Genomic DNA, 12,477 nt, shown 5'->3' with positions numbered 1-12,477 from the left:
CCCGCGTGAAAATTTGAATGGCAGCCATCTTGGTTTCAACAGACCTCCAAGATGAGCGAAGCAGAGCCAATCAGCAAACTCAATTCAAAATTTCTGGCGCGAAAAATGTTATCAGACAACGAAAACGAAAAAGAAGATTCAAACACCTCAGAAGAATCAGAACCAGAAAGTGAGGAAGATCCAACAAAACACCAAATAAAATCAGCAATGAAAACGCTCTTTGCTGCATTTGGGCCAAAACTGAAAATTACTAAAAAGATGCCGAAGAAACGAGCGAGCAAGCCAATGCCTCAAGACCTGCCCGCTCCCATCCTGACTACAAGAGCGCTGACGCCTGAACCCAGAGAGCCCTGCCGATACCGCCCTACGCCGCAGACCGAAGCAAGCACCAACGCTCTCAATAGAAGAGGAAGAGCAGCCACCGTCGTCAGGACTCCCAAAGTCGAACCAGAGACCGACTCGTCTGAAGAGGAGCAGAGCGAGCAAGCCGCAATGGGGAGAACCTTCCACGACGACGCCGAAGAAGAAATGAACAACGCGCATGCGCGAAACTACGCTGACGGTCCAGGAAGACATGAACTGGAGAGAAGACCATGCAGACTCGTAGCGAGCATCCCCACGCCGTTTTGCAATTTTCTGCATTTACGAGACCACGGACTACCTCAGGTTGTAAGTAATAAATGGACCCAATAATGTCGGAAATTTACCCAGTGACTTCCCAAAACTAAGGGTTGATGGCATTAATTTACAAGAATGGTATCAACAGCTCCAGGTTGTCTTTATGAAGGAAAACTTACTGTTTTTTATCACTAGTCCCCCAAAAAGACCTTGGACTCTAAAAATAGATTGTTTACACCATAGAGCTTTTTTCTTAATAATATCTAGTGTGTCTCCTGCAATGTATCACAGCATTAAGCCAAATTTGACTGTTTCAGAAATTATTCAATGCATGTTTAATTTGTTTCACAGTGACAGTGTAGCTACCACCACAAGGATATCTAAAGATTTCTTTTCGTCTAGGGTAAAACCAGGGGTTTCCATAAGTGAACATTTAATATCTTTGAACAAAATAAGAGCTGAACTGCATTTGAGGGGGGAGGTGATTTCAGACCAAACAATGAAAAGTGTTATTATCAACTCACTTGATCCATCATGGGACAATTTTATGTCACATTTAGACACAATCAATCTAGGATATTTATCCGTAGAAAGTCTATCCAACAAATTGATAACAGAAGATAATTCAAGAAGGAATCGTTCTAACAATCACACAGAACACAAACCATATAGGAAAGTAGCTTTCCAAGAAAAATATAGTGGAACATTTAAATGTCATAATTGTGGATCCAGGGAACACAATAGAAGAGATTGCCCAAAATTTTTAAAAGAAAGATATAGATCAGAATACAGAAACAAATACGATTATAGACAGCCTTCCATAGAAAGGCATAGATATAGGAGCCCACCAAATCACAGAGAGAATAGAGGGGGCAGAGACAATTCAAAGGATAGAAAATCTGGTTCACTGAATGGATTAAATAAACAAGACAACACTAACACACAGCAAAGTGAGAACAATAATTGGCTTATTGATTCTGGAGCAACTAATCACACCACCAATAACAAAAGTATATTGTCTTCATTTGCAGAAGATAAGTTTGTAATTAAGGTAGCTAACCAAGAAAAGGTTCAAGTATTAGGTAGAGGAAATGTAACCTTGCCTGGTCTAGGAAAAATAGAGGGGGTATTACTAATACCTGAAATACCTCATAACATATTAAGTGCCATAAAACTAAGCAGAGATTCTGACATTAACATTGTCTTTTCAAAAGGAAAGGCAACTTTGGAAAAGAATAAAATAAATGTAGGCACTGTGGTGATTAAAGGAGGCCTACCTTATCTGATAACAAAAGAAAAATGGTTACATAACATTGATTCAAATATGGAAGATTGTATTGAAATAGATGATGAGAATGTTAGCAACAGTGACAATGATGAATGTAAAATATCTCATGATCACACAGATGCACACAACGATAAGAAGCCAAAAATAGGTAAACCAATTCATGATGAGTGTGCTCACATCTTACATAGGAAGTTAGGACATGCCAGTTTTCCTGTAGTACAAAAAATGACTGAACACGCAGAAGGTGTTAAAATAAAAAATTGTGAAAATTATCTGGAATGCTCAGTATGTAAATCTACAAAACTAAAAACTAGTCCCAGGCCAAGAAAATCTACTAGATCAACTAACAAAATTTTTGATTTAGTACACATGGACTTAGTTGGTCCATTAACTCCATCAATCACTTATAGAAAACGTTACTTCCTGACAATAGTGGACGATTATAGCCGCTATGGATTTGTTTATACATTAAAACACAAAGATGAAACATTTCAAAAATTTAAAGAATTTTACAAACGCATAGAAACACAACACAACATCAAAATAAAACAAATTATGACAGACAGAGGATGCGAATTCATGTCTAAAGAATTCTCCCAATGGTTAAAAGACAAAGGAATGTTACATTACACATCTAGTCCATTTTCTGCGTTCCAAAACGGGATTGCAGAGAGAAAAAATTCCACATTACAAACCATGATTAGATGCACATTGGAAGATGCTGGCTTAAGCAAACAATTCTGGTCAGAAGCCTTACATTACTCAAATTACACACAAAATAGAACATGGTCCAGCATTGTAAATAAGACACCATATGAAGTGATGTATAATAGAAAACCAAAATTAGCACACATGCATATATTTGGAGTCACAGCAGACGTACACATACCTAAACAATTAAGAAGAAAGGGAGAAAATGTGTCCAGAAGACTCAGATTTATGGGATATGAGACTGGCACTAAAGGATACAGATTCATTGATAGTAACAACAAATTTATAGTCTCCAGAACAGCTGTGTTCCATGAACAAGCCAACTGGTCTAAATTACATCTTAATGAAATATTCCCAAATAAATATGAAGATACAAAACCTCATGAGAAAGGGACTATAGAAAAGCAAAATATCAACAAATATAAAAACAAAACCAAGACTTGGACAAATAGCCAACACAAAATAAAGACAGACACACTAACAAAAAAGGAAGCAAGATATTTGCATGATAACGATAGTAAACCCGAAAAAATCATTAGAAACACCAGAAATCAAATGCCAAATAAATACAAGGATTATGTAATGCACATGGATGGTGAACCAACAACACCCAATACATATGAGGAAGTGTTAAAACTTCCTCGCGAAGAAAAAGAAAAATGGGAATTAGCAATGAAGAAAGAGATGGAAAGTTTACAAGGATTAAATGTATTTACACCTGCAATTGCACCTAAAGATAAGACAATTATTGGTACCAGATGGATATATAAAATTAAAAATTTAGAGGGAGGAAATACTCTATACAAAGCTAGATTAGTTGCACAGGGTTATGCACAGAAATATCCGGAGGACTATACTGACACGTATTCCCCCACTGTAAGAACAGAGAGTGTCAAAACAGCTCTAGTGGTAGCATCAGCACTCAATCTTGATGTATTCCAATATGACATACAGACTGCGTACCTACACGCAAAACTAGATAAAGAAATATACGTAAGAGCACCTCACAGTCAATACACAAACAGAAATGAGACTTGGTTGTTAAACAAGAGTTTATACGGGCTAAAACAATCTGGTAAACGGTGGTATGATTGTTTAGTAAAAGTACTTAAGACCATGGACTTCAACGCTACCACTGCTGATAATTGTTTCTTTGTCAAGAGGGGTGATGATTACATTGAATTTGTATTGATTTATGTGGATGACATTTTATACATAGGAAAACATAAAGAGAGAAGAGAAACTTTTGTAACTAAATTAAATGAGCATTTCTCATTGAAATCTTTAGGCAAGGTAAACAAATACCTTGGTGTCCAAATTAATAAGACAAAAAGGGGATTCAAACTTACCCAGAGAGATAAGATCATAGAACTTTTAAATAAATGCAACTTAAACAATGCCAAACCTTGTGATACTCCTATGCAAACTGACTTTCTAAGAAATACTGATGAATCTTCTCCCGAGTTCAAGGACAACACATTTTATAGATCAATCATAGGTTCACTCCTTTATATATCTAATTGGACTAGACCAGATATCGCTTTACCACTCAATTTATTATCCAGGCATGTCAGCAAACCAACAATGTATCACTGGGAAGCTGTTAAAAGAATTTTAAGATATCTAAAAAGTACACTAGACTTTTGTTTAATGTTAGAACCTAATGATAATAAAGAACCAAAGCTTACGTGTTATGCAGATGCAGATTGGGCTGGAGACATCTCATGCAGAAAAAGTACATCTGGTTATGTATTTCTCTTAAATGACTGTCCAGTTTACTGGTACACTGGTAAACAAGAACTAGTGGCCACTTCAACGATAGAAGCGGAATATGTTTGTTTATCCAAAGCCGCAAATAACCTTGTATGGTTTAATGATTTAATTTCAGATGTCTGGAAAAAACCTGCTTTGCCTTTTGTTATGCATGAAGACAATAAAGCAGCCATTGAAATATCTAGATCTGATGCCATTGGACAAAGGTCCAGACATATAGATATAAAATTTAAACATGTGAGACAATTATCTCAGGATGGATTTATTAAAGCAGTGCATTGCGACACTTCAGAACAATTAGCTGATATATTGACAAAGCCTTTACCTTCTAAGCAGCACAAATATTTAACCTCTAAGTTTTATGTTTTGTATTGTCCTGAATCTGAGTGTAACTGGTGTTGTATAACGAATCGGCATTTAGAGGGGGATTTGTCAGATATAAATGCCTTATTCTCTAATGTGTAAATAGTGTACAAACAGGGTATCAGGGGTTAACTTATTTTTCACTTCTTAATGTATTCATAATTCACCACTCCCACATATAGCTCCACCCATTGTATATATAAGGAGCTACCTACACCCTTTCCCTTGCTTCTATCTGTGAATATTCAGTGAATATAGAATGCCTATTGTAAATAAAAGAATATATAGTTAAATCTTTAACTCTTGCTAATCTTATTGAGTCTGATCCTGGAAATATTGCAACATCCTTGTTTCTCTTGCTTCTCATTCATCTTTTCTCTTTCTTTTTTTTTGCAAGCTAACCAATTCTCCATATTTTCAATTTTAAAAGGCTAGGATTTTTAAGCTTATTTTTTTCATTTACATATGTGGGGGGGGGTGCTTTTCAAGGAGCCACAATGGGGGCTGAGAGCAGAGTCATTCTGACAGTGTCTTTTAAAATTGCTTGGAAGGCCCATTTTTTTCCTAACAATAATGGTTTGTATACTTTGAAATAAAACATATACCTGGAAAAAGTACTTGCAAAACTTGGACAGAAGGAAAAGAAATGCAGGACTGGACTCATTATCAGTAGCTAGTTAGTTCATTCTTATCAGTGACTCCCACTGATTCTAAACTCATTTTAAGACTGGGATTGGTGACTACTGAAATTTAAGTATTCAACATTGGTCTCAGAAATCTTTGATTTGAACTATGGCAAGAAAAATCGTAAAATGGGGCAAAACTCACTTAACCATAATAATTTCTATATATTTTAAGTGTAGAGAATTCGAATGTTGAGAATGACCCATTATTTCGTCTCTTTTTCCGCACTAGGTACCACTATTTGATTTCTTTTCATTTTATTCAAATAACAACAGAAAACCCAATACTGTTCAGTATGAATTGGCTTTCCAGTCCTTCCTTGATGCACTTTTTCACATTGGTTATCTAGTTTAAATGCCAAAGAAAAATCAATGATATATTTTTCAGACCTTTGGAGAATCACACTGTCAATTGTTCACATTGCTCAAGCAAAACTAACAGGTGTGAATTAAGTTTTAGCTAAAAAATGGAGCTTTAATTCCAGAAGTCCATTCTTTAAACTTGGACTTCTGGAATTAAAAGGCTCTGGATTAAATGGTACTCCAGATTAAAAATGGAGAAGAGTATCTTGCTTTTAGACATGATAATAGCTGTCTAGAAAGGTGAGTTATGAGCTATTTTTACGTCATCAGAAATTTAATTTATTACCTATTAAAAATGCAAAGACAAGGAGTACAAGGAGCAAATAAAAGACCTTCATGCTGGGGTTGGTTCTGGACCAAATCTTACTTGTGGGGCAGAAACCAGCTCTCAGCCCTCCTTGTGACTTCTTAAAAAGCATCCCCTCCCACACGCTCCATCGCCTTAGGAGGCAGGGGAGAGCTGCAGGTTGATCCCAAGGGGATCTGGGGCTACTGGTCTACCAGTTAAAAGCCTGGTAGACCAGTACCTCTGCTAAATCCTAAAGAATTGTCACATGACCATCAAGCCACGCCCACAAAATAAGCCACGCCCACAGAACCGGTAGTAAAAATATTTAGAACCCACCCCTGACTGGCTGCCCAGGCTGCAGCCGAAGCTCCGCATCGTAATGGGCTCCAGGAGGAGGAGGGGCGCCATCTGCCCCATTGCGAAGCTCACTAAGAGCAACAAGAGCTGCTGGCTGCAGGCGCAGTCGGGTGGGTGCACACGCAGTGGGGAGCAGACTTAAGGTGCCGCCTCCAAGCCGAGGGGCGACCCGATGGTGCGGTAGGTTCGCTGCCACTGCTGCCCAGACAGGAGAGGAGAAAGAGATGGAGAGAAAGAGAAATGAAGGAGAGAAGGGGGAAAGAGATGAAGGGGAGAAAGAGGGAGAGGAGAAAGAGATGGAGAGAAAGAGAAATGAAGGAGAGAAAGGGGGGAGAAAGAGAAATGAAGGAGAGAAGGGAGGAAAGAGATGAAGGGGAGAAAGGGGGAGAGGAGAAAGAGATGGAGAGAAAGAGAAATGAAGGAGAGAAATGGGGAGAGAAAGAGAGATGAAGGAGAGAGAGGGGGGAGAAAGAGAGATGAAGGGAAGAAAGAAAGATGAGAGAGATGAGACACCCAGAGATACCTGTTTAAAAGAAAATACTGGGAGGCACAAAACCTGGATGGGAGTACGTGATATGGAGTTGGCAATGCCCACCCAGGTTTAAGGTTGTGTTTAAGTGTTTACATGTGTTTAAGGTTGAGTATTTAAGGTTGCAGACATCCGATCGCTTCACCCTGCAGCCAGCCCTGTAGGCCTGCGCCTGTCACCCACTTGGGCAGCAGCGGCCTACCTACCCTGGTTGTATCACCTTGCCCTGCAGCCAGCCCGAATGCCCGCCTCAGACTGCCTCCGACTACTCCAGCAGGTCATTTTTATTTAATTAATTTAATTAAAAATGCTGCAATGGGCATAAATGATGACCGGTCAAAAGTGCGAGGACCAGTCAGAAATGACTTTTTCAGCCCTCTGGGTAGTCCCTATGCACATAGCCATGCCCACCTGGTCACATGACCAGCTAGCCATGCCTACCCAGTCACATGACCACCAAGCCACACACCCCAACTAAGCCACGCCCACAGAACAGGTTATTAAAAAAAATTGAATCCCATCACTGATCAAAGGAATCCTATCAAAATCACCAGAACTGATTCTGCCTTTCATTTTCTCCACATTATGACTTGGGAGGAAAAAATGAGGAAAATTATTCTTATAGTTCAGTAGCCAGCCAAGGAAAACAGTTACAATAGTAAGAAACCTCCACACCTTCTTCTACTCAAAAAGAAAGTGTGAAGGTTTCTTACTATTGTAACTGTTTCAATCTGCTTAGAATAATTTTTTGCAAAACCAAAGTATTCATTTTATTCACTTACCTATTTACAAAGCTAATATATCACTCGTATCAATTCACAACAATCCATAAAATGTAATTAAAATCATACCACTCAGGTGTGAACTAAATCATATCCCTGATGAATATACAGTAGAGGTGACAAATAGATTTAAGGAATTAGATCTGATAGACAGAGTGCCTGAAGAACTATGGACGGAGGGTCACAACATTGTACAAGAGGTAGCAACTAAAACCATCCCAAAGAAAAAGTAATGCAAGAAAGCAAAATGGCTGTCAGAGGAAGCTTTGCAAATAGCTGAGGAAAGAAGGGAAGCGAAAAGCAAGGGAGAAAGAGAAAGATACACCCAACTGAATGCAGAATTCCAGAGAATAGCTAGAAGAGATAAGAATACCTTCTTAAATGAACAGTGCAAAGAAATCGATAAAAACAAAAGAATAGGGAAGACCAAAGTTCTCTTCAAGAAAATTTGAGATATGAAGGAAACATTTCATGCAAAGATGGACATGATAAAGGACCAAAATGGCAGGGACCAAACAGAAGCAGAAGAGATTAAGAAGAGGTTTAAAGTTACACAGAAGAACTATACAAGATCCGTATCTTTCCAGTCCTCAAGAATGCTAATAAGGGATGCTACCAAGTGTACATGTATAGGTTGTGACCGTATGATATGATTTCTTCCTGTTATATCACCCTGGAGAGGACTAACAGTTGGATTCAAGTGCTAGATTAGGAAGTGGTATTACCTATCTGAAGATGGATATCTCTTTAGCAAGTCTTCTTTAGATCTAGAGATTTGCTGCAAAATATGCATGGCTTCCATAAGAAAGGCTAAGAACAAAAGAATAGAGGCCTTTGAACTATGGTGCTGGAGAAGACTCCTGCGAGTCCCTTGGACTGCAAGGCAATCAAACTGGTCAGTCCTAGAGGAGATCAACCCTGACTGCTCTTTAGAAGGCCAGATCCTGAAGATGAAACTCAAATACTTTAGGCACCTAATGAAAAGAAAGGACTCACTGGTGAAGAGCCTGGTGCTGGGAACAATGGAGGGCAAAAAAAGAAGGGGATGGCAAAGAATGAGGTGGCTGGATGGAGTCACTGAAGCAGTCGGCGTGAGCTTAAATGGACTCCACAGGATGGTAGAGGACAGGAAGACCTGGCAGAACGTTGTCCATGGGGTCGCAGTGGGCTGGACACAACTTCGCGACTAACAACAACAACATTCATGACTTTAGAGTGATTGTCCTATATTCTACAGTTAACTACAGTTAATGTGATTCCTCTGCGACTAAACATTAACTTATCCCATAAAGTCTCTCCCCTTCTTGAATTTGGTATTTAAAAAGTATCCCTTTTCTTTAAACCAAAAGGAACAGGGAAACCACAAAAGTGGCAAAAGTGTTAAAGGGTGGAAAGAAAGAGCTGAGAGGGTGGTAGGAATTATAGAATAAAGGTAAGGAAGGGGAAGACAACAGTGGGGAGAAAATACAATAAATAAACAAATAAATAAAATAAATAAAATAAAATAAAATAAAATAAAATAAAATAAAATAAAATAAAATAAAATAAAATAAAATAAAATAAAATAAAATAAAATAAAATAAAATAAAATAAAATAAAATAAAATAAAATAAAATAAAATAGATATGAATAAATATGTTACTGGCTCTCCAGAGTATCAAGGTAGTCATTTTGAAAGCAGGCAGAGCCTCATCCAGGCAAGATTTATCATGGGACAGTGTTGGCAGTGCCCAGTGTTGCCCAGTGTTAAGGCTGACAGTTGTGGAAGAACTGAAAAAGAAACTTTGCAAACTCAGGTTTTACAAAATCATCAGGAGCCTTTCCTCTAAAGCAAATTGGGATGAGCAATAGTGACTTGCCGTTCTCAAGATGAGGAATAGGGGAAAGGAAATCATTCCTAGAAAAGACATTGGAGGTATGTGGTTGGAGAAGATGACGCAGCAACATATCGATTTAAAACCTGGACTATTCCTGTTGTGGATAATACCAGAAGCTTATAGTAAAGAAAATGTATACTTGATTATTCATATAATAACTGCAGCTAGTATTTGCACAAAATTGGAAAAGTGAAGAGATCCCTACGGATGAAAATATGATTAAGAAAATATTAGAATGTGCAGAAATGAATAGATAAACACTTGCAATCAAAGGAAAGGAAACATCTGATTATTATAATACATAGGAGTTATTCTATCAATGGGTGGAGAATAAATATGAAAGCAAAGTATTATAAAGACAAATAAGTTAAGAAGAGAAATGTTATAATAGTAGGTATGTTAAATATTAGTAGTAATATAAAAATAGATGCAAATAATGAATATGGTGGTAAATTTTAATTGTCATGACACAAAAATATGTACTCAGACGATACACTGTTTACTGAAAGAGCGATTTTTTGTATTAAAAGAAAATTTAATTTTTTTTATATATATACTGTATATATAAAAAGAAAAGACATTGGAGCAGGTAAAATCAATCACCACAATCCTTGGACGAGCTGACAATTACCTTTTCAGTTGGTGGGTTGGAGGCTTTGAGAATGAAAATTGGTACAATAGAGATACCATTCCAGACATTATTCCCGTAATCCAGTAGTCTCCTGGCTTGTAGTAATGGAACCACTCGTTTTCTTCTATTATCACCTTAAATGGACATTTCATCAGTGTACTGGCACAGGGAATTTGAGACAGAAACTGAAGCAGAAAAAGCTGTATATGCAGCAGCAGCAACATTTGACATACAGTATACTGCAGGAGATCCTTCCTAGAGTTCTTTCTTCAGCACAGAGCTAAATCTCAGAGATCACAGAAAGACCATAACTGCAGTGGAGAAGGTCCAGTTTGCTCCCAGATTTGGAAGAGGTATCTGCAATTTCAGACTGCTACAGTATTTGCCCAGCTTTACCCCAAACTCTGATCTCATCACAGGAGGCTGTTACAAATCACATTATCACATGCTTTCTGTCCCATTTGTTGTCACATTGATTGGCCACTAATTGTGGTGGTGGAAATCTCATGAACCTTGTCCAAAGGAGAATAAATAATCATGATTTTAATAATTAGAAGGGGAATTGGGAACGAGCCTTGGCCATAAAAGTGTGCCATTGGAGAAAAGAGTTTTCTTTGACTCAGGAGAATAATCCTTTTTTTTTGTTTTAAAAACAAATTTTATTAGATTTAAAAAAATAAAATTGTATAAAACATTCACAACCTTAAAATACAATCAACAATATCAACAAACAACAAACAAAGTATATATAATGTATATAAGGACAAATATATACAAAAACTTATTTTCCCTTTTTTTCCTTAATGACGGTTTATAATTATTACTTTTAATTTCTTACTAGATTTTGACTTTACCTTCTTTTCCATTGGTTTATCCAGTCATACCAACTGTCCCATATCTTAAAATACTGTGAGTCTTCCTTATCTTTCAATTTCAACGTTAGTCTATCCATTTCTGCACATGTGTAATTTTTTTGAATTATTTGCTGCTCTGTTGGCAATTGATCTGTTTTCCAGGCTTGTGCTAGGGCTAACCTAGCTGCCATAATTATATGTAATATTAGGTACTTTTTTTCCTTTCTAATGTTTGGTTTAAGCATTCCTAGCAAAAAAAATTCTGGTTCTAACTCAATATCCTCTGCAATTATTTCTGATATCCAAATTTTTATTTTTATCCAATATTTCTTAATTTTTGGGCAAAGCCACCAGACATGAAAGAAGGTTCCCTGTGCTTGCTTGCATTTCCAACACGTTGGATTAAGATTTGCATACATCCTCACCAGTCTCGCAGGGGCTAGATACCATCTGTACCACATCTTGTAGTGGTTCTCCTTATATGCTACGGATTTTGTTATTCTATAGTTGGTTTCCCATACCCTTTCCCATTCTTCCAATTGTATATTTTTGCCAATATTCCTTGCCCAAGCTATCATTTGTCCTTTAACTAAATTTTCTGCTAGGTCGAATTCTAATAAGTATTTGTAAATCTTTGAAATCAAATTTCCATCTTTAGTTCCTAATAATTTGTCTAGTAGGTTGGGATTTATGTCGATTCCTCCTTCCTCATTGTCTTTATTGTATCTAGTTTGTATTTGTAGGTAGGGCCACCAATCTATTTCTATGCCTTGTTCCCTGAGTTCCTGCCGTGTTTTTAATCTTCCTTGGGGGTCCAGTAATTCTTTATATCTTATTAATTTATGGGGGGCTAGTGTGTTGGGGTGCATTGCTGCCTCCAATGCAGATATCCAGCCGGGAACCTTCATATAATGTTTATTTTTAATTTCGAACCAAATGCCAATCAGTGAATTTCTTATTATGTGGTTTTTAAAATGTTTATAGGTTTTGTTCCTGGTGTTCCACAAGAAGGCATGCCACCCCTTTAACAAATTGTGGCCTTCCAATTTTACTAGTCTGTAATTCTCCAAATTGACCCACTCCTTAATCCATGTTAAACCTATTGTTGTTGATGATGACCTGTGGTTGAATGTGGTATTGCAGGCTACTTCTGCTGATCACTGGTTGCCAGCAGTTTGGCAGATCGAATCTCATCAGGCTCAGGGTTGACTCAGTGAGTCTCAATGAGGACCCAGATTGTTGGGGGAAATATGCTGACTCTGTCTATTCTACCCTCTGCTTAGAGAGGGTAGAATAGAATAGAATAGAATAGAATAGAATAGAATAGAATAGAATAGAATAGAATAGAATAGAATAGAA

Source organism: Pantherophis guttatus, chromosome 2 (genome assembly GCF_059756535.1).
Source record: "Pantherophis guttatus breed Tessera chromosome 2, ASM5975653v1, whole genome shotgun sequence".
Lineage (NCBI taxonomy): Eukaryota > Metazoa > Chordata > Lepidosauria > Squamata > Colubridae > Pantherophis > Pantherophis guttatus.
Note: the sequence above shows the minus strand (reverse complement) of the source record.